Here is a 23,454-nt window from a genome sequence, read left to right on the forward strand (position 1 = left end):
TTAAATCTCAGCTCAAATAGGAGCCCTGCCATGAAGAATGATTAACAGTTGTAAACGAATATCTATTAGAGACGATAGCAACTATGAATGACTTCCCAGAATCAAAAGTAAAAAAAAAAAAATTAAAAATAGGGTATTGGTTTCATTCCAGAAAAGTACATAAGACAGTATGCGGAAGAAAAACAAATTATGTGACATGAGGCATCTTGACTAAGGACTTGAAGCATATCATGTATTTTAGCTAACCCTTTCTATCTATAGTAGGGTAAAGATCGTTTTCCTCCATATGGTTTTGCCTGGAAAGGGCAGAAATATACTACACGTCCTTCACTTTATGGTGTTCTGAGGCTATGGTCAAAGTTGCAATTGAATTATTTTAAATGTGACAAATGTAACAAAAGAAATATCAATCAACATGCTGTGTTCATTAGCATCAGGTCCAATGAAAATTCGGTAGTTTCATAACATCATTTTAGAGAGCAACTGCTAAATATGTGAAATGAACACTTTACATAATCTCCATACAGAGCTTAACAGCAGGAAGGCAGCGTGATACGGGAGGAAAGAGCAACTGGAAGTCAGGAACTGCGGCTTCTAATCATGAACGTTAACGAATTACAGATGAGTCCATCACTAGGAACTTCAGTTTCTTCATCTGTAAAATCAGTGAGGTGGACCAGATGGTCTCTAAGATAGGTTCCATCTCTACAGTCTACTTTCAATTCATGATCTATTATCATTAACAGCAAGAAAAAAATTAATGGGTTTCCATTTCTAAATAAAGTTGATATTACTTAATAAACTTTTGTTTGCCCTGAGCTATACATACTGTTAATGAATCTCCATTAGCACTAATACCATCCATTTCCAAGATAGCTTGTTGAGAAGCAGCCTAAGGACAGAAACTCGAGTGTTTCTTGGATTCGTGCTCCTGAGTATTTTGGAAATAAGACTCCCAATTTTAGTCTCACTTACAGGCATACCTTGGAGATATTGAGAGTTTGTTTCAGACGACTGCAATAAAGCAAATATCACAACAGTGCAAGCCAAATGAATTTTTTGGTTTCCCAACTCATATAGAAGTCATGTTTACGCTGTACAGTGGTCTACTAAGTGTGCAATGGCATTATGTCTTAAAAAAAAAATGTACATACCTTAATTAAAAACTACTGTATTGTTTAAAAATGCTAGTCATCATCTGAGCTTTCAACAAGTTATAATCTTTTGGCTGGAGGAGAGCCTTGTCTCAATGTTGATGGCTACACACTGATCAGGGTGGTAGTTGCTGAAGGTTGCGGTGACTGTAGGCAGTTTCTTAAATAAGACAACGATGAAGTTTGCCACATTAATTGACCCCTCCTTTCATGAGCAATTTCTCTATAGCATGCAAGGCTGCTTTATAGCGTTTTACCCACAATGGAATTTCTTTTAAAATTGAAATCAATGCTCTCAAATCCTACTGCCGTTTTATGAACTAAGTTGATGTAATAGACCTTTGCTTTCATTTCAACAATCTTCACAGCATCTTCACCGGGAGATTCCACCCCAAGAAACCACTTTCTCTGCTCATCCATAAGAAGCAACTCCTCATCCATTCAAGTTTTAAAGCTCTTTTTTTTTTTTAACGTTTATTTATTTTTGAGACAGAGGGAGACAGAGCATGAACGGGGGAGGGTCAGAGAGAGGGAGACACAGAATCTGAAACAGGCTCCGGGCTCTGAGCTGTCAGCACAGGGGCCCGATGCGGGGCTCGAACTCACAGACCGCGAGATCGTGACCTGAGCCGAAGTCGGCGCTCAACCGACTGAGCCACCCAGGCGCCCCCATTCAAGTTTTATCAAGAGTTTGAAGCCATACAGTCCCATCTTCAGGTTCCATATTAATTCTAGTTCCTTGCTGTTTCCACCACGTCTGCACTTACCTCCTCCACTGACATGGTGAATCTTCAAAGTCATCCATGAAGGTTGGAATCAACTTCTTCCAAACTCCTGCTAACATTGATATTTTGACCTCTACCCATGAATCACAAATATTCTGAAAGGCATCTAAAATGGCAAATCCTTTCCAGCAGGTTTTCAACTTTATTCAGATCCATCAGAGGAATCACTATATATTGTAGCTAGCTTATGACTGTGTTTCTTAAATAATAAGACTTGAAAGTCAAAATTACCCCTTGATCCTTAGGCTGCACAGTGAACATTGTGTTAGCTTGCAAGAAAATCACATTAATTTTGTTGTACATCTCCATCAGCTCTCTTGGGTGATTAGGTACATTGTCAATGAGCAGCAATATTTTCGAAGGAATCTTTATTTTTAAGCAGTAGGTCTCAATAGTGAGCTTAAAATATTCAGTAAACTAGGGGTGCCTGGGTGTGTGTCAGTTGAGCACCCGACTTCAGCTCAGGTAATGATCTCGCAGTTCATGGGTTCGACCCCACATCGGGCTCTGTGCTGACAACTTGGAGCCTGGAGCCTGCTTTAGATTCTGTGTTTCCTTCTCTCTCTGCCCCTTCCCCACTTGTCCTCTGTCTGTCTCTCACAAAAATAAATAAACATTAAAAAGTATTAAAAAATATTCGGTAAACCATATTGTAAACAGATGTGCTGCCATGCAGGTTTTGTTGTTCCATTTAAAGGGCATGGACAAAGTGGATTTAGCGTAATTCTTCAGGACCCTAGGATTTTCAGAATGGTAAATGTGCATTGGTTTCAATTTCAAGTGACCAGCTGCATTAGCCCCTAATGAGAGTCAGTCTGACTTTTGAAGCTGTGATGGCAGGCAAAGACTTCTCCTCTCTAGCTATGAAAGTTCTAGATGGCATCTTCTTCCAATAGACAGCTGTTTCATGTATATTGAAACTATGTTGTTTAGTGTAGCCACCTTCATAATATCTTAGCTGGATCTTCCGGATAACTTGCCACAGCTTCTTGTTCCTTCACCTTGCGCCCTTCTGTTATCAAGATGGCATCTCTCTTCTTAAGCTTTGTGAACCAACCTATGCTACTTCAAACTCTTCTTCTGCAGCTTCCTCACCTCTCTCAGACTTCATAGAATTAAAGAGACTTAGGGCTTTGCTCTGGATTAGGTTTTGGCTTTAGGAAATGTTGTGGTTGGCTTGGTCTTCTATCCAGACCACTAAAACTTTCTCCATGTCAGCAACAAGCCTATTTTGCTTTCTTTATCATCCATGGTTCACTGGAGTAGCACTTTTAATTTTCTTCAAAATTTTCCTTGACATCTATAACTTGGCTAAGTTATGCAAGAGTCCTTGCTTTTGGCCTGTCTCAGCTATTGACATGCCTTCCTCAGTAAGATTACTCATTTCTAGTTTTTAATCTAAGAGATGTGTGAATCTTTCTTTCACTTAAACACTTAGAGGCCATTGTAGGGTCATTAACTGGCCTCATTTCAATATTGTCGTGTCTCAGGGACTAGGGAGGCTCCAAGAGAGGAAAAGATGGGGAGTAGCTGGTCAGTGGAGAGTCAGAACACAAAAAACACTTATCAATTAAGTTCATCATCTGACTTATAAGGGCAAAACAAGAACGATGGTAACATCAAAGATCAGTGTTCACTCATCATAGCAAAAAGAATAATAATGAAAAAGGCTGAAATACTGCAAGAATTACCAAAATGCAACACAGACACAGGAAGTAAACAAACGCTACTGGAAAAATGATAGACTTGCTCAATGCAGGGTTGCTGCAAACCTTCAGTTTGTAAAAGATGCAATATCAGCAAAGCACAATAAAATGAGATATACCTATATTAGTTTATTTTTTTATTTTATGGAATGCCTACCAAGTGCCAGAAAATATGCTGGTTATTCGAAAATAAAGCAAATACAAAAATGCTTTGTGATCATGTTTGCCGTTACTAGTATTCTGATGTCTTATATAACCTTTCTAGATTCTTTTCCTCATAATGATATTCCAAAGCTCATTTTCAGAACCCAAAATAAAAAACTTAGTAAATTTACCAAATTGCAGCATGAATTTTTTTTTAAAAAATCTAAAAGGCTTCAATAATGAAAAATAAGAAAATATAAAACAATACATGTACCCATTGTTTTGAAACCAATAGTTACTCTGAAGTTGTTTCTATAGTGTTGTTATATCTTAAAGAAAAACTGGAATTGGTTAGCTAAATATTATTATGTAAGACAGCAGATAATATGTCAAGTTTATCATTTTAATTTTTGAGGACATTCTGAGAGGTAACATATATGCATAAAAAATTATCATGGTGGGTTTAAATAATTTCTATATGTAAAAAAAATGAAAATACTTAAAGTAAATGTATATTAAAATGTAGCCTCTTTGGGGTACCTGGGTGGCTCAGTCGGTTGGGCGTCCGACTTTGGCTCAGGTCATGATCTCGCGGTCCTTGAGTTCGAGCCCCGCGTCGGGCTCTGTGCTGACAGCTCAGAGCCTGGAGCCTGTTTCGGATTCTGTGTCTCCCTCTCTCTCTGACCCTCCCCCATTCATGCTCTGTCTCTCTCTGTCTCAAAAATAAATAAACGTTAAAAATTTTTTTAAATAAATAAATAAATAAAAATGTAGCAGCTTTACATAGTGTATAATTAAAAAAAAAAATTCTTTGTGTTTTTGTAACACTCTAGAAAATGCTTCAGCTAGATCTCCAACCTCAATGTTTCCCTACCTGTACCCATAACCCCTTACTCCAGTCAAACATAAAAAACAATTTTCTTTCATCCACAACCTGGCTCAATAGCCTTCCTCCACCTCAACTGCTTTCTCAAGCCATTTCTACTGTAAAAAGTACACTATTATTCTGAAGTAAAATAATAGCGCACATGACAAGCAGATGGTAAACACTTTGGTAGGTGATATTATTGTTCCTAATTTTATTATTCCTAATTTTTCAGGCCAACTGTCCTGTAAGAAGATCATATATCCCTGCTCATTGACTTGTAGGGTCTTCCTGAGGGAGAAATTATATCTTAAAAACACCCCACACATCACTTCACACCTGCTAAGTGCTCAGTAATGGTTGTTAGAGTTACGTTCAGTTATTGGAGAAAATGAAAAAGACACTAGGATATATATATATATATCCTATATATGTATATGTATGTATATATATATGATGATCTTCCATAAAAGAGGAAATTAGAGTCTCACAGTTATTTCGAAGATCTTACTCTTTGAAAAGAAAAATCATTTTCAGCTTTCTTGGAAACCAGAGGTTCTTCTCAATCAGAAACTAATTAGATTGGAATCTCCCTTGAGAACCAAGCATTTCTCATGTAGCTTTGTGCCCTACACAATACACAACAACGATCAGAATAAACAAATGTTTCCTGAATTGAAAGAATTAAATATTTGTAATAAAATATGGACACCGTACTAATTAAAGTTATAGAGACTAGAATCGGTTTATGTTTAGGGATTTTATATATGTGTAAGTAGGACTAACACTAATAATTATTAATAATACTGATGAGGATAATAACTAACCTGTAGTAACTTCGATATGCCAGAAACTGTTCTAAGCCTGTTATATATATTAACTCCTTTAATTTCCCCCAACAGTTCAATGGGAAAAGTACTATCATCATTTTATGTCTTTATATCTTATGAATCAGGAACCTAAGAATTAGTGAGCTAAAGAAATTTACCCTCCATTGCTTACTATGGGCCAGGAACATGCCAAGCACTATATACACATTACCATGCCTTATTCTTATAACTTATAGTTATCCATTGAGGTAGGAACCATTTCACATAAGCAAAAGTAGAGATTTTGCAAGGTTAAGTCATTTGCCAAAGGTCACAAGCTAAAAGTAACAGAGGCAGAATATGAATCAGATTTGTGTGATTTCAGAGAAGGAGTTCTCAGTCACTACCCCACTCTGAAGAACCACACACATATGCACACACGGAAACACATGTGTCCACACATATACATGTGAACATGCACAGCATGCTAAATTGTGAGTTACACAAAAATTGGAATGACATAAAGTATGTTGACTGATACAGTTTCAATTCAAAATATTTCCACAGACAGGAAAAAACATAGATTTTTATAAGAAGAGGTTGAATAGGAATAAATATTATGCCCTATATTTGAATCTAGTGAACCATCAGCACAAATAAAATATAATAAATGTAACTACTTATGATAACATGTATGAAAATAAAAAGGATTTGGGAGATTTATACTTCATGATTTTAACAGGAGCCAATACTATAGAGTAGCCACTGAGTGTCAACCTTAAACACCACAATCAATGGTGAAGGACCTGGGAATTTGTAACCTGTAGAGCAGAAGAAGATATGAGAGTTGTCCACAAACATTAGTAGGACTATACTGGGAAGGAAGAACATAATTGGCTAAATACAAACCTAAATGGAAGGACAAGGTATGCTAATTACAAGAAGATGGACTTTTCACTCTAATAGTCAAAAACATTTATTTTTTTTAATGTTTATTTATTAATTTTGAGAGAGTTGGGGAGAGTTGCAGAGAGAGAGAGGGAGAGAGAGAGAGAGAGAGAGAGAATCCCAAGCAGGCTCCGTGCTGTCAGTGCAGAGCCTGACCAGAGGCTCGATCTCAAGAAATGTGAGATCACAACCTGAGCAAAAATCATGAGTCAGGTGCTCAACCGACTGAGCCACCCAGGCTCCCCTAATGGTCAAAGATATTTAAAGATGGAAGTGACCATCTCGAAGGAAGTACCATCATTCAAGAAGTGGCTGGAGTGCAGTGTGTTGGAGATATTGTCCAATAAATTCAGGCATCCGTCAATAGGTCATATTTAATGTCTCTTCCAAACCTCATTTTCAATGACCCCATAGAGTCCCATGTAAGTAGAAAAAAACAAAACAAACCTACAAGTTTAAGTAAAATTCAAGCTGACAATGGAAATAAGGAGGCAAGTTATTTACTGCAATTCCTCAATTTCTCCCACCAATTCTGGACTTGCTTGACCCCTATGTACATTTCAGGAAGTAAAAGAACAAGGAGTCTAGCTGATTATTTTGTTTGCCAATAAACAAGTTCCCCTTATTTTCCCACTACCATGTGTTGAAAACAAACTTTAAAATGATTCATATGTCAACACACTCCAGCTGTGCTTTTCTCTTATGTACGCAGGCTTTTCCTGGCCGTAAATATAAAATACATTATTGGGGCACCCGAGTGGCTCAGTCGGTTAAGCGTAGGACTTCGGCTCAGGTCATGATCTCCTAGGTCGTGAGGTCAAGCCCCTTATCGGGCTCTGTGCTGACAGCTCGGAGCCTGGAGCCTGCTTCAGATTCTGTGTCTCCCGCTCTCTCTCTCTCTCTCTGCCCTTCCCCTACTCTCACTCTGTCTCTCTCTCTCAAACATAAATTTGAATAATAAATAAAATAAAATACATTATTTTGCAAGTAAAAATTAATATTTTTATTAACTCACATTCCAAAAGAACTTCAAAAATTCCGTTCAGGGAGAAACATATTCGTTTTCTTTCTCATAAGGAGTATAGTGTGTGAAAACCACACAGAAAATGTATATTGTTGCTTTAGTTACAGAACATTCCCTGTCAAAAGGTCTCTCCCCCCTCCCACCTGACTGTTGTTTCCAGCATTCTCTGTCTCTCCATTATCCTTTGCTTGCTAAAGTAGCTTAGTCTATAATAAAGGCAACCGAGTACCGGCTTGAGCCTGCCATGAAAACTCACATCCATATAAAGCGTTTTTCCACTTTTGTTAAGCTTCTTATCACACACACACAAAAGAAAGAACCCTCTCTCCTTCTCTCTCTACGCCTCTCTCTCCCTCTGCCCTTTTTAAATGATCGTTCTAATTTTATTGAGACTCTTTTGCTAGGGTACCACACTACAGTTCACTCACTATAGGAAAGTGAACCCCAAAGAGCCAGCTTGCGACTATGACAAACCATTTCCACTTCTTATGTTAACATTTCATCTCAGAGGACTCTTTTCTCTCTCTGGCAGCTGCAAGGCACCTCTTTGTCTCTATTGCGCTTACTGTGTGAAGGTGCGTCATTGACTATAGTGAAGTGAACTCAAAATTGCCAACTTGAAGCTGGCACATTTTTTTTTTTTTAATTTTGTTTAAGTTGACGCCCCCGCGGGACTTGTGCTGCCTAAGCAGCAGTTTATACTTTCATGACATTTCCCTTCGGAGACAGCCTTCGGTAGAGCCAATATGCCAACTTCTATACCTGGGGGTTGGGAGAGTTGGTGATTTGATGGAATTCATTTGATCACACCTGCACCCCCCTCCCGTGTCCATCACAGGTGTCCTTTCCCATTGTTCTCTCTTCTCTCTTCTGAACTCACTTGGTTCTTTAAAGCAGAACAAGTTCTAAAATGCTAACTGTGGTGGTCCTCTCAACGGGAGAATTTCCCAGCAAGAGAAAATGCGAGGCATTAAGGCAGTCCGCTTACCAAAGCTATAGACAAAATTCTCTTCTCAAAGTCCATTTCTACGGCCCTTACCAGGACCCACTTCACAAAGAAAATTATGCAAAGACGTAGCTGCTGTTTCTTTCCAAAAGGACACTAAGTATGCTGACTATCATTTAGGCCAGCGGTTCTCAAAATGCAATCTGAAGACCAGCAGCATCAGCATCACCTGGGAACATGTTAGAAATGCAAATTCTTGGACCCCACCTCAGGCCTGCATTATCAGAAACTCTGAGGGTAGAGAGCATTAATCTGGCTTAACAAGACCTCCTGGTGATTCTGATACAGAGTACAGTTCGAACTGTCTCAATAAACTAAACAGCTCAAGGACTATTGTATTTGACAAAAAGCCCGTAATTGGAGTAAAATCAAGGAAGTGTACCGGGATAATGGGAAATGAAGAAATATGATAGTGGAGCGATAATTATGATGCAGTAAACCGGGTTTTGGCAAACTGACCTCATCAAAACACGACCACTTCAAAAACTGATAATTCATTTGAAAAATATCCTTAAGAACATGAATAAGAATAACACCCCAATATCAGGACCAGTTTCTCTACACGAGTATCTGCTGAAATAAGTGTGAGGATCAGTTATTGGTGCAACAAATACAGCCTAAGTACTTGCTTTCTGTGTTACACGGTGCCCAAATCCAAGAAAAGAGGCAAAGATCTCAACCTTCCGCCGAGGACAGGAACTAAGACGTTTCCGTGCGATGCTACTATTCCAGGGAGAAAATAACTCCACAAAGCAAAGATAAAACGCTCTGGAAACGCAGAAGAGGATGCGAAATTTTTGCCTAGCGAATTGAGAAAAGCTTTCTGAAAAATATACCAGTTCAATTTCCACAAAAAATACAAAGGCCAATAAAGGAGTGGAAAATATTCTAATGTCATTGAACGTAGCAAGTAAAAAGCTATAGGGTATGATTTTTACCCATTACAGTTGCAGTGCTTTGTGAGATAAGGGTGCAGTGAATCAGAAACTTTAATCACTGTCTGGATAGGCAAATTGTTACATTTCTGGGAGGAGATTTACGTATCAAAAGCCCTAAGCATGTTTGTACTATTTGACCTAGTAAATCCATTTTAAGAATTTAACCAGAAGGGATAACCAAAAATGTATACAATGTTTTGAATACAAGAAATATTATTGAAACAAAAAACTATCTTAAAAATGAGTAGTTAAACACAGTTCAAATAAATATGACACACATGTATAGAGGAATATTTTGCTGCCATTAATGTCCTAAAACAATACGTATTGACATGGAAAAAAATGTTCACGGTGTATTATTAGGTTAAAAAAAAAAAAAAAAAGACAAGTCACAAAACTATGCCCATGCTCCTGATCTTGTTTTTTTATATGTATTTCTTTTGTTATGAATTTCTACATATGCAGAAAAAAGTACTGAAGTAAAATGAGTTGATACTTTGACTGTAGTTAGTGCACACTATTGGACTATGGGTTCTTTCTTTCTTGTTTTGAATTTATTTATTTATTTATTTATTTATTTTAATTCATTTCTTTTTTTTTCTTCAAAAGGGGATGAAGACACAGTGGGCAGTGACTTGAGTGGACGCTCAAGATGAAATGCGAAATGATAAACAGGGCAAACGCCTGAGAAGGGAATCCTAATGGGTACAATGTGTGCCAGTGGCTTCAGCCTGGCGGCTGCCCTGTGGTCCCCTCTCAGACCCATGAGGTCTGCTCCCCTTTCCACACCGATGGCCTTGTTAGGGTAGGGAGCTCTATTCTGTTTTCAGAATTACTTTTAAGTGGCAGAGTTGTGCATGCCTCCTTCTCCTCTTTTAGTACACTTACCCTTATTTTCCTCACCCGCCTTCCTTTGGTTCTCCAAAGTCTGAAATCACAAGATCTGGGGCATAGCAGGATGGGGAGCAAGTCATTCTGTCCCCCACCTCACTCCATGCCCACCACAGACTTCTCTCTGCTTCCCCAGCTTCCCCAAGCCCTGCAGGAATAGCCTGGGAGGAGGAAGAGGCCCACTAGTTGTATGCCTAAGATGACCAGGCAGGGCAGCCCTGGTTTGGGTCCACTGAGCCAGTGGACCTGTATCCTAGGATGAGTCTCCAGAGATGTCCCAAGTGGGCCAAGACAGAGAGAGAGAATCCCACGCAGGCTCCACATTGTCAGTGCTGAGCCCGACCCTGGGCTCGAACTCACAAACCGTGAGATCATGACCTGAGCCGAAAGCAAAAGTCAGATGCTTAACCGATTCAGCCACCCAGGCACCCCTATTTCCTCCTTATATTTCTGTATTTTATATATATATATATATATATATATATATATATATATATATATAATATTATAATATATATTATATAATGTACATAAAACTCAGAATAATGTTGATTCCTTATAATGGCCATGGTTTCTGCCTTCTTCTGTGAGTTCATTTTTCCTTACTCTCTGATCACAAGATACTCTACCCTTTTTTTGGTCAGATATATCAAGCACAGTTTGGTCTTGGATCCTTTGCATCACTTGTCCCCCCTGCCTGGAGTGCTCTGCCCCCCAGGTCATTGTGTGACTCCTTCATATCACCCTGTTCCATATATCACATTCTCAGATGACCCACCCAAATTGAAGCCACCTCCCTGCCCCACACATTTGTCCTCACCTCTTCTCTACATCCCTCATCACTCTCTAAAATTACCTCATGCATGTGTTGGCTTATTGCTAGCTCTCTTGTCTCTCTAAAATGTGTTGTCCCTGGGAGCTCACTTATCTTGAATATCACTGTATCCAAGAACCAAGACGAGTGCCAGACATAGAGCAGAACCTTATTCTTCTAGAATTGGTATAAAAACTGTAAACAGGTTATTTGGTACTTCTTAGGGATCAAAATCACCCTGTCTCTCTAATTTTCCTTCGTCCTCAACCAACTTTAATTCTTTGCATCCCAATTTCTTGCCCAGTATGTGTTGTCAGAAACCCAAATGTCTGTAGAAACAAACTAAGCAGTTAAATGATAATTAATGTGCATGCACTGATATATGGCCTAATAAAGTTGGGATTGTATAAACGAAAACCACTGGCACAAAGTGCACGAAACAGGAAAGGTTTCCTGGAAGAGGTGTACCTTGGGGTTGTTAAAGAAGTGATGAGATTCAGCTTCATGGAGGTGGTAGAGGATATTTGCATGCAGGGACCGCATGAGCTGTAATGAAGCAAGCCACGTCTGATGCACCCCAGTAAGATTACTCACACTGTTCCCATGAGTAGGATACTCTACATGTATTTTTATTTTAGACACTGCATAGTAGGAATGCAACAAAACCCATAATCTCTAAAACTTCAATGTTGCATAATAAATATGTCTCCTCTTTGTCCCCTTGTACCTGAGAGAGAAAAACTCTAGATTTTGAATGTCCTGAGTGATAGAAATCTTTGCTATTCCTGATGGACCTATCAGACCACACCTGAGTATATGCTAATGAGGTAACTCACAGTGGGCATCTATATTGTTTCAGGATGGGGGCTGGCCTTACCTAAAGAACTCCCAAGTGATTAGAGGGTTTAGACTTTGTGTCACATGGTATCAGCCCAACCTCAGAAAAGGGAGAGGGCAGGAGATTGAGTTCAATCACATGGCCAATGAATCAATCAGTCATGCTTTCTTAATAAAATTCTAATAAAAACCCTGCACACTAACGCTCAGATGTGCATCCTGGCTACTGATATACACATTTATTGAGAGGATGATGGGTCTTGAGAACACAGAGGCTTCACGTTTGAGACATCACCCTATACATCTCTTCATTTAGCTGCTCCTAATCCTCACCCTTTATAATAAAAATATAACCGTAAATTAGCACCTTCCTGAGTTCCGTGAGTCACTCTAGTGAATTATTGAGCCTGAGAGGTAGTGGAAATTTGTAGCCAGTTAGTGAGAAGCTCAGGTAACCTGGGGGCCCTGGAGCTTATGAGTGGTATCTAAAGTAAGGTAGGAGGCCCCTGGGTGGCTCAGTGGGTTAAGCTTCCAACTCTTCATTTCTACTCAGGTCATCATCTCACAGTTTCTGAGATCAAGCCCAGCATCAAAGCTTAGGACTATCTCTCTCTCTCTCTCCATCTCTCTCTCTCTCTCTCTCTCTCTCTCTCTCTCAAAATAAATAAATAAACTTAAAAAAAGAAACAAATAAACAAAGAAAAACTTGATTTTCCATGAGCCGACAGCAATTTTTCTTGCACATATGCCTATGAGAATTCTATTTAATAATACTCCCATTTTCCAGAAGTTAATCAGTCAAAACTTATGCCATACAGAGTTCCATCACTAACAGGATAATATTCTATTCATAAACTGAAGCTTAACCACAAGCAAAGTTGACTTAGTCTTTCATCATTCAGAAGCGGGTAAGTATAATACAGTCCTGGGATTTTCCAAATAAAATTCAACTATAGAAGTCCTAACGCTATAGAGACTCTACGTGTCCTGGGGCCTTATTCTATAGAAGCAGAAATTCTCCCTGAAAAGTAATTTCTTCTCAGTAGTTGTAGAAGTTGAGTAATAATGTCACCTACATGATTCCTACTTGTGCTGAACTGTAGACTAGATTGGAGAAAATTTGAAGCTATACACAATATGCTATTATTGCTTTTTATATTTTAATGCAAAATTTAAGATTTACTTGTGTATCTTCTGTACTCAAACAATAATTGTACGATCAAATAGTTTGGAGTAGAGAGAAGAAAAGAAGAGAAACTTTAAAAAGACATCAATCAACCATGAAACTGTTTTTTTATTTCTCATGTTGCTTATTCCAAGGAAGTAACTACAAATATTTCCTTGATATGATAAAACTCAGGTATTGGCCTGAATCTTCTGAAGAGGGAAAGTTTTCATGTTTATATCAAAAAGTTCCTGCTTTTCTTGAAAATGCCACCATTGAACCTTTCAAAAAACTCAATTTATTTTTACTTTTGCTTTGTAAAATACCAAAGTTGAGAAATATCTAGCTCAAAACATAATTGTGGAGTTAAACTATAATATGACGGGAGATGGTAGATATATGCAAACGAAGATCAAGGCTGAAGCTTTTGATCCTTGGAAGAACCCCTAGGGGAAATGGATCAAGTAATATAACCGCCACTTTCCATTTAATGATGTGGAGTGTTTGTTTTTAATAGAGTAAAAAAATAGGTAGGGAATGAGCAAATCTTCAACACATCCTAAATCCTCTGTAAACTAGTGTAGCATTTAACTATGGGATGCAAAGAAAGCAAACAATTGGAACTGAGCTGACATTCTCTGAAATAGATAACACCATTCTCATTAACCACGAGGTGCAAGGTTGGCTCTGCGTTGTGAAGAGAGTGCCAAACCAGGACTCCTCCTATGAGTTTCAGTGGCCAGAGAAGAATTACTGTTTCTTTCACTTAACAACTTCTGTGAATCTTTAGAAGTACAAACTCTCCCCGGTGGCCCCATAATCTCAATCATTCTGCCAAAGACCTTGCCTTATCTCGAGATTTCATAACAATAACAATTCAAACAATTGATATGTATTGTGTGCCAAACACTATACGCTAAGTGTGTGTGTGTGTGTGTGTGTGTGTGTGTGTGTGTGTGTATGAAATAAGGAATAATCTTAGTAAGAGCTCTATTTGGCAAGTAGCATTAATTCTATTTCAAAGCACGGTAATTGAAGAAAGAGATTATTACTTGCACAAGATTGCTTAGTGTTGATGGGTTAACAGTCGATAAGTAGTAGAGCAAAGATTTGAACCCAGGTCTGTGTGTTCTAAAGCCTCGAATCTTATCCACTGCAGGACACTGAAAATTCGAATGGCCCTGTGAGGGGAAAATAATAGAAAATAGAGCTTCTGCAATCTGTACCTAGAAAGTGTCCTGTTAAGCTTTTAGGTCCTTGGCTGAGTCTGATTAAACAATCAGGTGTTCATTTGGAGGCTTTAACATCAGTCCATTTGTTTTTTTGGAATATATGTTATTCTTAGGTAAAGTTAAGCTAAACTAAACCCAGTCCCTTCCTTTTACACATAATGAGTACCTGAAAAAATACAGTGTATGAACATCAAATGACTTATACAATGTAACAAAATTTAAAAGTTTACAAACTACAAGTACACAGATTTTTAGAAGCAGTCTTTGGTGCTGTTTCCAATATTTCACACACATTCTATACTATAAATGTTTTCTTAACAATTAAACTCGTGGTCAGCCGGCTTAAGTTCACTGAGCTTTCAAATAAGGCTTAGGGTTCATTCTTTTTCAGGGCTTACTTATTTCCATCTTTCTCACAATTGTTTTTTCATATATTTATCCAGCATAAGCATATTCATTTTCTGGTTTACACTTACTTTTATATATTAGTGACAGAATTTGATAAAATAGTCATCAGGTGCTCAAATATTTGCCCAGAGTGGCAAAGCCCCCCAAAAAGAATAATTGGCTGGCAAACACCACCCCCAAGAAATTTGGTGACTTTGAGAAGTTGATGTAGGTGGTGCACAGTTATAGGCTGTGAATATACAAAAGTGCAGGGGAAAAGTATGGCAGACAGGTTTTTCAAGTAGAATCCAGAGGCAAACAGACCCTAATTTGAATCTTAAGTCTAGGCATGCTTTTTGTATTTTATGGTCTCCTCACCCCTACAAGAGGGGTGACATTAATACTTGTCTTAACCAGTTTGGACTGCCCTAACAAACAGCTGTGGACTGAAAGGCTTAAAAAACAAACATTTATTTCTCACAGTTTTGGAGGCTGGAAGCTCACATCGAAGGGCCCGCGTGATGAGGTTCTGGTGAGGGCTGCTTTCTCAGTTGCAGACTGATGACTTTTCCTTGTTTCCTCACATGATGGAGAGGGCAAGCCAGCTTCTTGGCCTTTCCACATAAGAGACTAATGCCATTCATGAGGTCTCTACCCTCAGGACCTAATTACTTCCCAAGAGCCCCGCCTCCAAATACCATCACAATAGGTATTACATGTCAAAATATGAATTTGGGGGAACACAAACATCCTGTCTCTTGCAATACCTATCTCATATGTTTATCTTAAGAATCAAATGGCATGCCAAGTAAGGGACAATTTCTGATATACAGTAAGGCCTCAATAAATATTAGCTATTATTATTGTTATAATTTTAATAATTATAACTACTGTACTTTAGCATAAAGGAATTTGACAGGATCTATAGCACTAAGGTTACTCCATACTCCCCTTTGGCATTCAGATCAAGTTTAAGATCAATTCTTCTACCTAACGGTGCACAGTAATCAGAAGTTGCCTGCTTTAGGGGCGCCTGGGTGACTCTGTTGGTTAAAGCATCCGACTCTTGATTTCAGCTCAGGTCACGATCTCATGGATTCATGAGATCAAGCCCTGAGTCAGGATCCGTGCTGACAGAGCAGAACCTGCTTGGGATTCTCTCTCTCCCTCTCTCTCTCTGCCCCTCCCTTGCTTGTACTCACTCTCTCTCTTTCAAAATATATAAATAAACACTAAAAAAAAAAAGTTGCCCACTTTAAGAATGAGAAATCTTTTATGAGTTTCAGTAAAATCTTAGAGACTCAGGTCTGCCTTCCAAACAAAAGATTGTTCCTAAGTTATATACACTGGATTCAAATTAATTGATTTGCCTCAGGTCAAAAATAAATCAACATTTACTTTAGAAAAGAGTTTCAGTCTCCTGAACCATTTATTATTTTCTATTAATTTTATTTATGACATTAGTCAAAATTTACTATATTGAATATACTTAATGAATCAGACTTCATCACTATACAGAGTCTCACTAATAACCAAAGTAAACATTTTGAATAGAAGAATGCACTATTTCTAGCCACTTGGGCATCATTTGGTATGGCCAATATTTACTGAATGGTATCAGGGGAATCTAAGTAAATAAATGTAAAACTATATTAATGTACTTAATACATTACTAAATTTATTCCAAAAAATTTAATAAATATTCCCCTAAGGAGAAGAGGGTTATGCTCATTATTAATCACAATTTTAAATTAGAATGAAATAATCCAACAAAGGAGAGACACGATGTGGAGAGTTGAGTTGGATACACTTGCTAAGGAAAGCAACATGGACACTTGACTTAAGATAAGAGGAAACAATAGTTTTGATCAAAACTTTTAAGTTCTCTATGTAATTCCAATACTAAATCAGCTTTAGAAACCACTGGAACCAGAACTGAATAGCTCTGGGTGGTACATTATTGAGAATCAATGTGAAAGACCTGTCTTATATCCAAAGACTTATAGAGAGAAGAACAGAGGCATTTTAAATTTTCAAATAAGAACTCTGTTAAAAATAATCAGCCAAAAGTTTAAAATAAATTGCCCCAAGCTTCATATGTCTTTAGCAAATTAGAAGAGAGCTACAATTGGAAAATTCACTGAAATTTCTTTGGCAATCTTTCAAAGAAATGAAGAAGCATAACGTGAACATTTTGTCAGGCCTCAGGAGTCCTGGTGAATATTCTATAAACAATTCTATTTCAGTATTATCCCCAGTCACCATCATACCAGATGTTACGCTTCCAACCCTTACTCCCTGGCTTACAGAAAAAAGAAAGGGGGAAAAAATACCCTTCTATTTACGACAATAGAAGTAAAAGGTAACTATTTTATCAGCTATCAATTGAAAGGTGGTAGGCTAGATAATCTTGACTTGAACAGAATTGTAATTATAACGGCAAATAATGGCAGTGTGGATTTATGATATCCTGTTTTCGCAAAACTCAGCTAAACTTGAATTTTGCTCTATTCACAGTATTTCAGAGGAAAACCGAAAGAGATATAACATGAGCGATAGTTAGTGGCAACTTTCTATGAGATTGGAAATGTATTCACTGTGAAAATATTGAGTCACTAAGCCTTCAGACTGCATTCCAAAAGTCTACTAGGGACATTTCAATCAAGTGTGTGAGAATGTGACAGCCAGGCCATTTGGGCTAAAAAGCATTGTACAGAATTATGTTGGTGAATCTAGTGCCCTCCAAATGACCTCATGTGTGGCCATGGTATTAAGTCATGGAAAAACCTATTCATAAGTTGAATTTTTTTTGTCCAAAAAAAAGGGAGAAAAAGAAAGTCTTGAGTTCCCAGTAAGAATTCTAAATTACCCCATCTCCCAATGGGATGATTCACTTTCATTTCCAATAGCAGTAAAGCCTATTGACCCCCGTGGTGTTATCCTTCTCACTGCTCATGCAGTACTTTCTTTAATCTCTCGGATCAAAGATTGGTCAATAAAAATCATCTCTGCTTTTGTGGGGAGCAAACAAACTGCACTCAGTCCTATGATAATTGTAAGTTTTCACAAAATTCTAGAGAAAGAAATTCCCATGTGTTGTTATTAAATTGGCAAAGGAAAAAAAAAAACTTGTCTTCTATTTGGTGAGTCCATTTAAAATGCACTAGCTTTTCCAAGTAAGGTACATATTACCTCTCTTGGGGAGTTTTCGTTCTGTTTTTTTCCCATTCTTCCTAAAAATTTTAAATGAATTTTGAATCAGTGAAAGATCTCTTACCAATGACCCTGAACACTGAAGTCCAATTTTTCTGCAGAAAAAAATTACATGGAGGTGTCATTTTGAAAAAGAACATCAATATAAATGACAGCCTCAATATGAACTGCCCTTTGCAATAAAGGAAACATGCCTCAATCCCAAACGAAAAGGACAACTTCTTGGGCAAAAGAGTAGACCAGTTGTTTTCTCCATTAAAGTTTGGTCCACTTTGCTAAGTAGTAGTAAGTTTTAAGAGGAGATGGAAATAATATCTATGGGTTTTTTTTAGGTGTGTGATTAGTCAATTGAAACTAGACTCAGTTCATTGACTTATATCATAATAGATCATCTAATAGTCACTCATGAGAGATTCATGGTTCTACTGAATTATTTCAAAGTTGACAAATTGATAATTTAGTAGGGCACAGTTTGCCATTTCCAACCCCATTAAGCTTTTAAAATTTTATTTCAATTTCCTAATTGCTGGTCATAAGAATACATACTACCTTCTGAACTCTATTCTTCCATCCTTGTTTAAATAAAAAAATGATGGGAAATTAACACTTTGCAGAAGTGAACTCTGTAAGGGATATTCTGATACCTTTGCCATCAAAAAATAATGATCAATTTCAGTGATATGCTGTGAAATACTAATTATGGGAGATGATTATTCTAAATATTACTAGGTATTTTATGTAATGCACCAGCAAAAAAGAAGTAACTGAAATATGAAAATCTATAAGGACTATCAAACACAAAATAGCAGAACTGATTGCCAGGGAGACAGAACAAATTCCACACTGGAGTTTACATTCCCACATATTTTGTTCTGCATTAATATGGATACTACTACTGGTATTTTTCTACGTAAACATGTTTTTAATAACTTGTGTTATAAGGAACAATATTTGCCTACTCCATGTCTAATGGGGCTATTGTAAAAACAAATGATCAGAAGAATAAGATTAAATAAATTTAAAAATTATTACTATTCAGCATGAATTTGGGAAAATAATTCAATGAAACTTCGTAGTATTTAAAAACAAGTTTTTACGATTTCTTTAAAAATAATAATTAGGAGCATTGGCTTTGGAGTTAGAGACTTGAGTTAAATTTCCAGATTCATGATTTATCTTTATAGAGTTCTTATAATTATTGACCTTTGGTTTTTTTCTTCTATAAAATTAAAAAATTTTTAAATACACCACTGCTTTGGGGTATGAATTAAATATAAATAGTACATACAAAAAATGGTTCTGGCTTACTCTAAGTACTCTAAATAGCTAACATTTATTGAACACTTACTATTGCCAGGCCTTTTCTTATATTAACTCATTTCAACTCCAAAATTATCTATTAGGTGCACATTATGACAACCACATTGTACAGATAAGGAACAAGAACAAAGAAATTCAGTAACTTGCCTAAGGTCATAGATCTAGTGAATGGTATAGGCAGGATTTGAACCCAGGTAGTTTGACTCAGGAACGTGAACTTTTGGACAACACACTGTCCTGCCTCTCTAGTTAACAATAACTACTAGTTTATCAACTACTTTGTTAATGTTTATAGCAGTGTCTTGCATGGAAAATATTTGAGGTTTGCATTCTTTTAACTTGAGATAAAAGCCTGGCTTTAGGCCTCAATGGTGATGTCCACATGATCAGCCCAATTGATGGCTCTAACTCTCTTCTTCATGAGTATTATGAGAAAATGACTCTCATTGCTACAGAGATCACAAAAAAATGATGGATATAAATATGTTAAATAAGCATGATATTTTAGTGGACCCTGTTGTGCCCTGGGGGGAAAAAAATTCTACTTTACCCCAGTGATCCAAATACTTTGTGATTCCATGGTTTTCAGACTGTGTTTCCCAAATCCAGGCCTCTAGGGATCCTCATTAAGAGTCAGACAGGAAACTGAATTCCCTCCCCCCGCCCCCTGACCCAAACAACCAGAACTTCTTGTTTATACTTAATTTTCATGCTCCCATTAAGAATACACCGGGTAAAAAAAAAGATTCTAGAGCTAAAATATTTAAAATCTCTGAATCCAGTGGTCAGAACCTTCCAAGTAAAATTAAATTATCCCATCAATGTTACCACTTATATACTAAAGAGATTTGGAAATGCTAATTAATTTAAATGTAAACTCCTTTTGGGAAGCATGGGTGGTTCAGTCAATTAAGCTTCGACTTTGGCTCAGATCATGAACTCATGGTTTGTGAGTTCCAGCCCCACACTGGGCTCTGTCCTGATGACTCAGAGCTTGGACCCTGCTTCGGATTCTGTGTCACCCTCTCTCTCTCTGCTCCTCCCCTGCTTGTGTTGTGTCTCTCTCTCTCAAAAATAAATAAACAATTTTTTTTAAATAAATGTAAATTGCTTTTTAAGGAACTAGATGCTAAACAGTATGTTTCTAAGTTTGGGGAAAGTTTAGTTAAACCACTCATTTATAAAATGCCATAAAAAGAATATGAAAAGGGAGCTGAATACTGTACTTTCTATCACTAATCTGACTTGACTGTGTGTATACAAATGAACCTCTATACTGGGGCACCTGAGTGGCTCGGTTGGTTGAGCGTCCGACTTCAGCTCAGGTCATGATCTCACAGTTCATGGGTTTGAGCTTGATGTTGAGCTCTGTGCTGCCAGCTCAGAGACTGGAGCTTGCTTCGAATTTTGTCTCTCTCTCTGCCCCTCCCTGCTCACATTCTCTCTCTCTCTCTCTCTCAAAAATAAACATTAAAAAAAAAATTAACCATTTTATGGATGATACTGTCTCAAAATTCATAATTCAAATACCTCACAGTTAACTCTAATTGAGGAGTAAATTCTACACTCATGCATTCATTCATTTAAAATTTACTTATTAGAGGGACACCTAGGTGGCTCAGTCTGTTAAGTGTTCGACTTCTGCTCAGGTCATGATCTGGCGGTCCATGAGTTCGGGCCCTGCGTCAGGCTCTGTGCTGACAGCTCAGAGCCTGGAGCCTGCTTCGGATTCTGTGTCTCCCTCTCTCTCTGCCTCTCCCCTGCTCGCACTCTGTCTCTTACTCTCTCAAAATTAAGTAAACATTAAAAAAAAGATTTAAAATTTACTTATTAGACATTTATTGAAACTCATGTGGTAACCGCTACAGAAAATGTATTATTTTATATAGAAAGCTACAAATACAGAAAAGGATAAAAAATATTTTGCTTCCAGACTTTCAGCCATTTTACATAGCTTCATCTTACCCCCGAACAACCTGCATGAATTGAGTTTTAAGTAGTATCATTTTCTGACTATAAAAATAGTACATACTTAGTATAGCAATATTGGGATATACAAAAAGTTAAAGTGAAGAAATAGAGCTCATCCAAAATTCTTGTAAAAGTCATTAGCAATTGGTGTGTTTTCTTACTATAATGTCTCCTGTGCATCTTTTAAATAGTTGAAATGATTTTGTACATTCCAATTTTTAAATATACTTAACACAGCCTTTTGGAGATCTTACCTGGGAAGGAAGTTAAGGTCGGGTGTGAATGATCCCTGCCACTGGATAGTCCCGGTCAAATTAAAGCAAACGTCATGCCCAGGTCATTTACTCTAAGTTTAAATATGCAGAAATTAATTCCTTAAGTACCCTGGAAACGTAAAACAGTAAAAAGGCCATTTTATTGTTCTATGCAACTCTGCTATGGATAAAGAAAAAAAGACATTTTTCACTCGGTCTTCTAACTTATGTTAAAAAATTGTTAGCATAAGCTGAAACAGAATATCATCAAGTTTAATTAAAATTCTCATTCTTGCCATCTATGTTTACTTCTTTTTAAAAAAAAATTTTTGATGTTTATTTATTTTTCGAGAGAGAGATTGACAGAGTGTGAGCAAGGGAAGAGCAGAGAGAGAGAGGAAGACACAGAATCTGAAAGAAGCTCCAGGCTCTGAGCTGTCAGCGTGGGCTCAAACCCACGAGCTGTGAGATCATGACCTGAGCCGAAGTCGGACCCTTAACCGACTGAGTCACCCAGGTGCCCCATGTGTTTACTTCTTAATGCTGCATATTGGGAGAGGGTCTCAAAGTTTTAAGCATTGTTTCCCAAACTTTGATGAGTGCACAGGTCCCCTGCAGATCTTGTTCAAGTGCAGATTGTGACTGAGTAGGTTTGGACAGGACCTGGGATCCCTCATTTCTCACAAGCTCCCAGGGGACAGAGAGGATGCTGGTGTCTCTCCAGTTTCCACAACCCACGGACAGACGCACAGGTGAGATGCCCCCTCGTCTTCGAATGCTGTATGCAGACTCGAGGCTCCTGATGGAGTCAGGGAGCACTTTAAAGAGGAATCTGCCTACCTTCTTTTAGGTCATTGAGACTGGTCTGCTTCTTGTTTTAAAATCATTTACAAGCCACAGATTGATTTTATGTCTTGATTCTCATTATTTCTTGTGTTCGTAAGCACGGTAGTGGGAAATTAGGAGAAAAAGCATCAGAGGCAACTAATCGTAAGCGTTTAAATCAGAAGTTGGTTTTAGATTACCTTAAAAACACATTGTCTTGAAAGGAAAGAGGGAAGAATGTAATGTCACACGAGTTGCCTCAACAGCCAGCAGTGAAGAAGTTGGCAAGGAGGAGCTGCCCAGCAAGTTGGAAGAATAATGACTCTCCCACAGGACGCAAAACTACCTTTTTATTCCTATTTCTTTCAATGCAAAGTGTTCAAATGATATTAGCAGCCTAAACCTGTGGTGCCGACAGGTGAGTGTAGACATATCCTAGGAGAGTCCATGCCTGGGGCCAGGCACAGATGGCTGTCAGTGATCCTGTTCGGCATTAAAAACCTCCTGCAGCATGAGAACCAGAGCAGAATATAATTTAGACCACATTGCAAACAAAATCAAGTGGGAGAGAATTTCACTTTTAAATGTTCCTTCGCCAAAACCAGAAATAAACAAAAACAATCTATCTGCATAACATCATGTTCCCCTGAGGCAAATGATTGCATCTATGCATCAATTGGTTTCAGAGAGAGCTCTGTGAGCCAAGATAATTAAGTACTGTCCTGCCCAGAAGCAGGGGGATGGGCAAAATGACCTCTTGAAGTCCCAATCCTGTAATTTAGGAAATGCTAACTGATTCCTTCAGTATAGCCACAGAAGTGGTGGTAAAGGGGTTAGCAGGCACCTGTAGCCAACAGGCATCCTACTTTAACCCTCTGTCCACCATGCCAGAATGTTCACAGAGAAAATGTCTTCGCTTTTGATACCTGGAAACTTCCAAATCCTGTGGCCCTCTAATCCTAGTGGAAGTCATCCTGTAATTTCCTATTGACATCAGGACATTCTCCAGGGAGTCTTTATGGGTAGCCGCACTGTTTGGTAAACAAGCACAGATTTGTTTTTAACCTGTAGTTTTATAGGAAAGGTACAGAACCAGAGGTCTTAGAGTGCCCTGAGAGATCATGTTGCCTTAATGGTTCCAGACCAATCAGTACTAATTTTGCTTA

At 37.9% G+C, this 23,454-nt stretch overlaps 1 long non-coding RNA gene across 1 annotated transcript in view; it reads right to left on the minus strand.

Annotated features, from left to right (window-relative positions):
- The window catches only part of LOC122227840, a 179,351-nt gene extending 164,017 nt beyond the window's left edge, over positions 1-15,334 (minus strand). Inside the window, exon 1 of the long non-coding RNA XR_006206239.1 lies at positions 15,187-15,334. This is a non-coding gene — a long non-coding RNA (uncharacterized LOC122227840). The remainder of the gene's footprint in view (positions 1-15,186) is intronic.
- Positions 15,335-23,454: the final 8,120 nt, after the last annotated feature.

The sequence above is a fragment of the Panthera leo genome, chromosome C1, assembly GCF_018350215.1.
Source record: "Panthera leo isolate Ple1 chromosome C1, P.leo_Ple1_pat1.1, whole genome shotgun sequence".
NCBI classification, from domain to species: Eukaryota; Metazoa; Chordata; class Mammalia; order Carnivora; family Felidae; genus Panthera; species Panthera leo.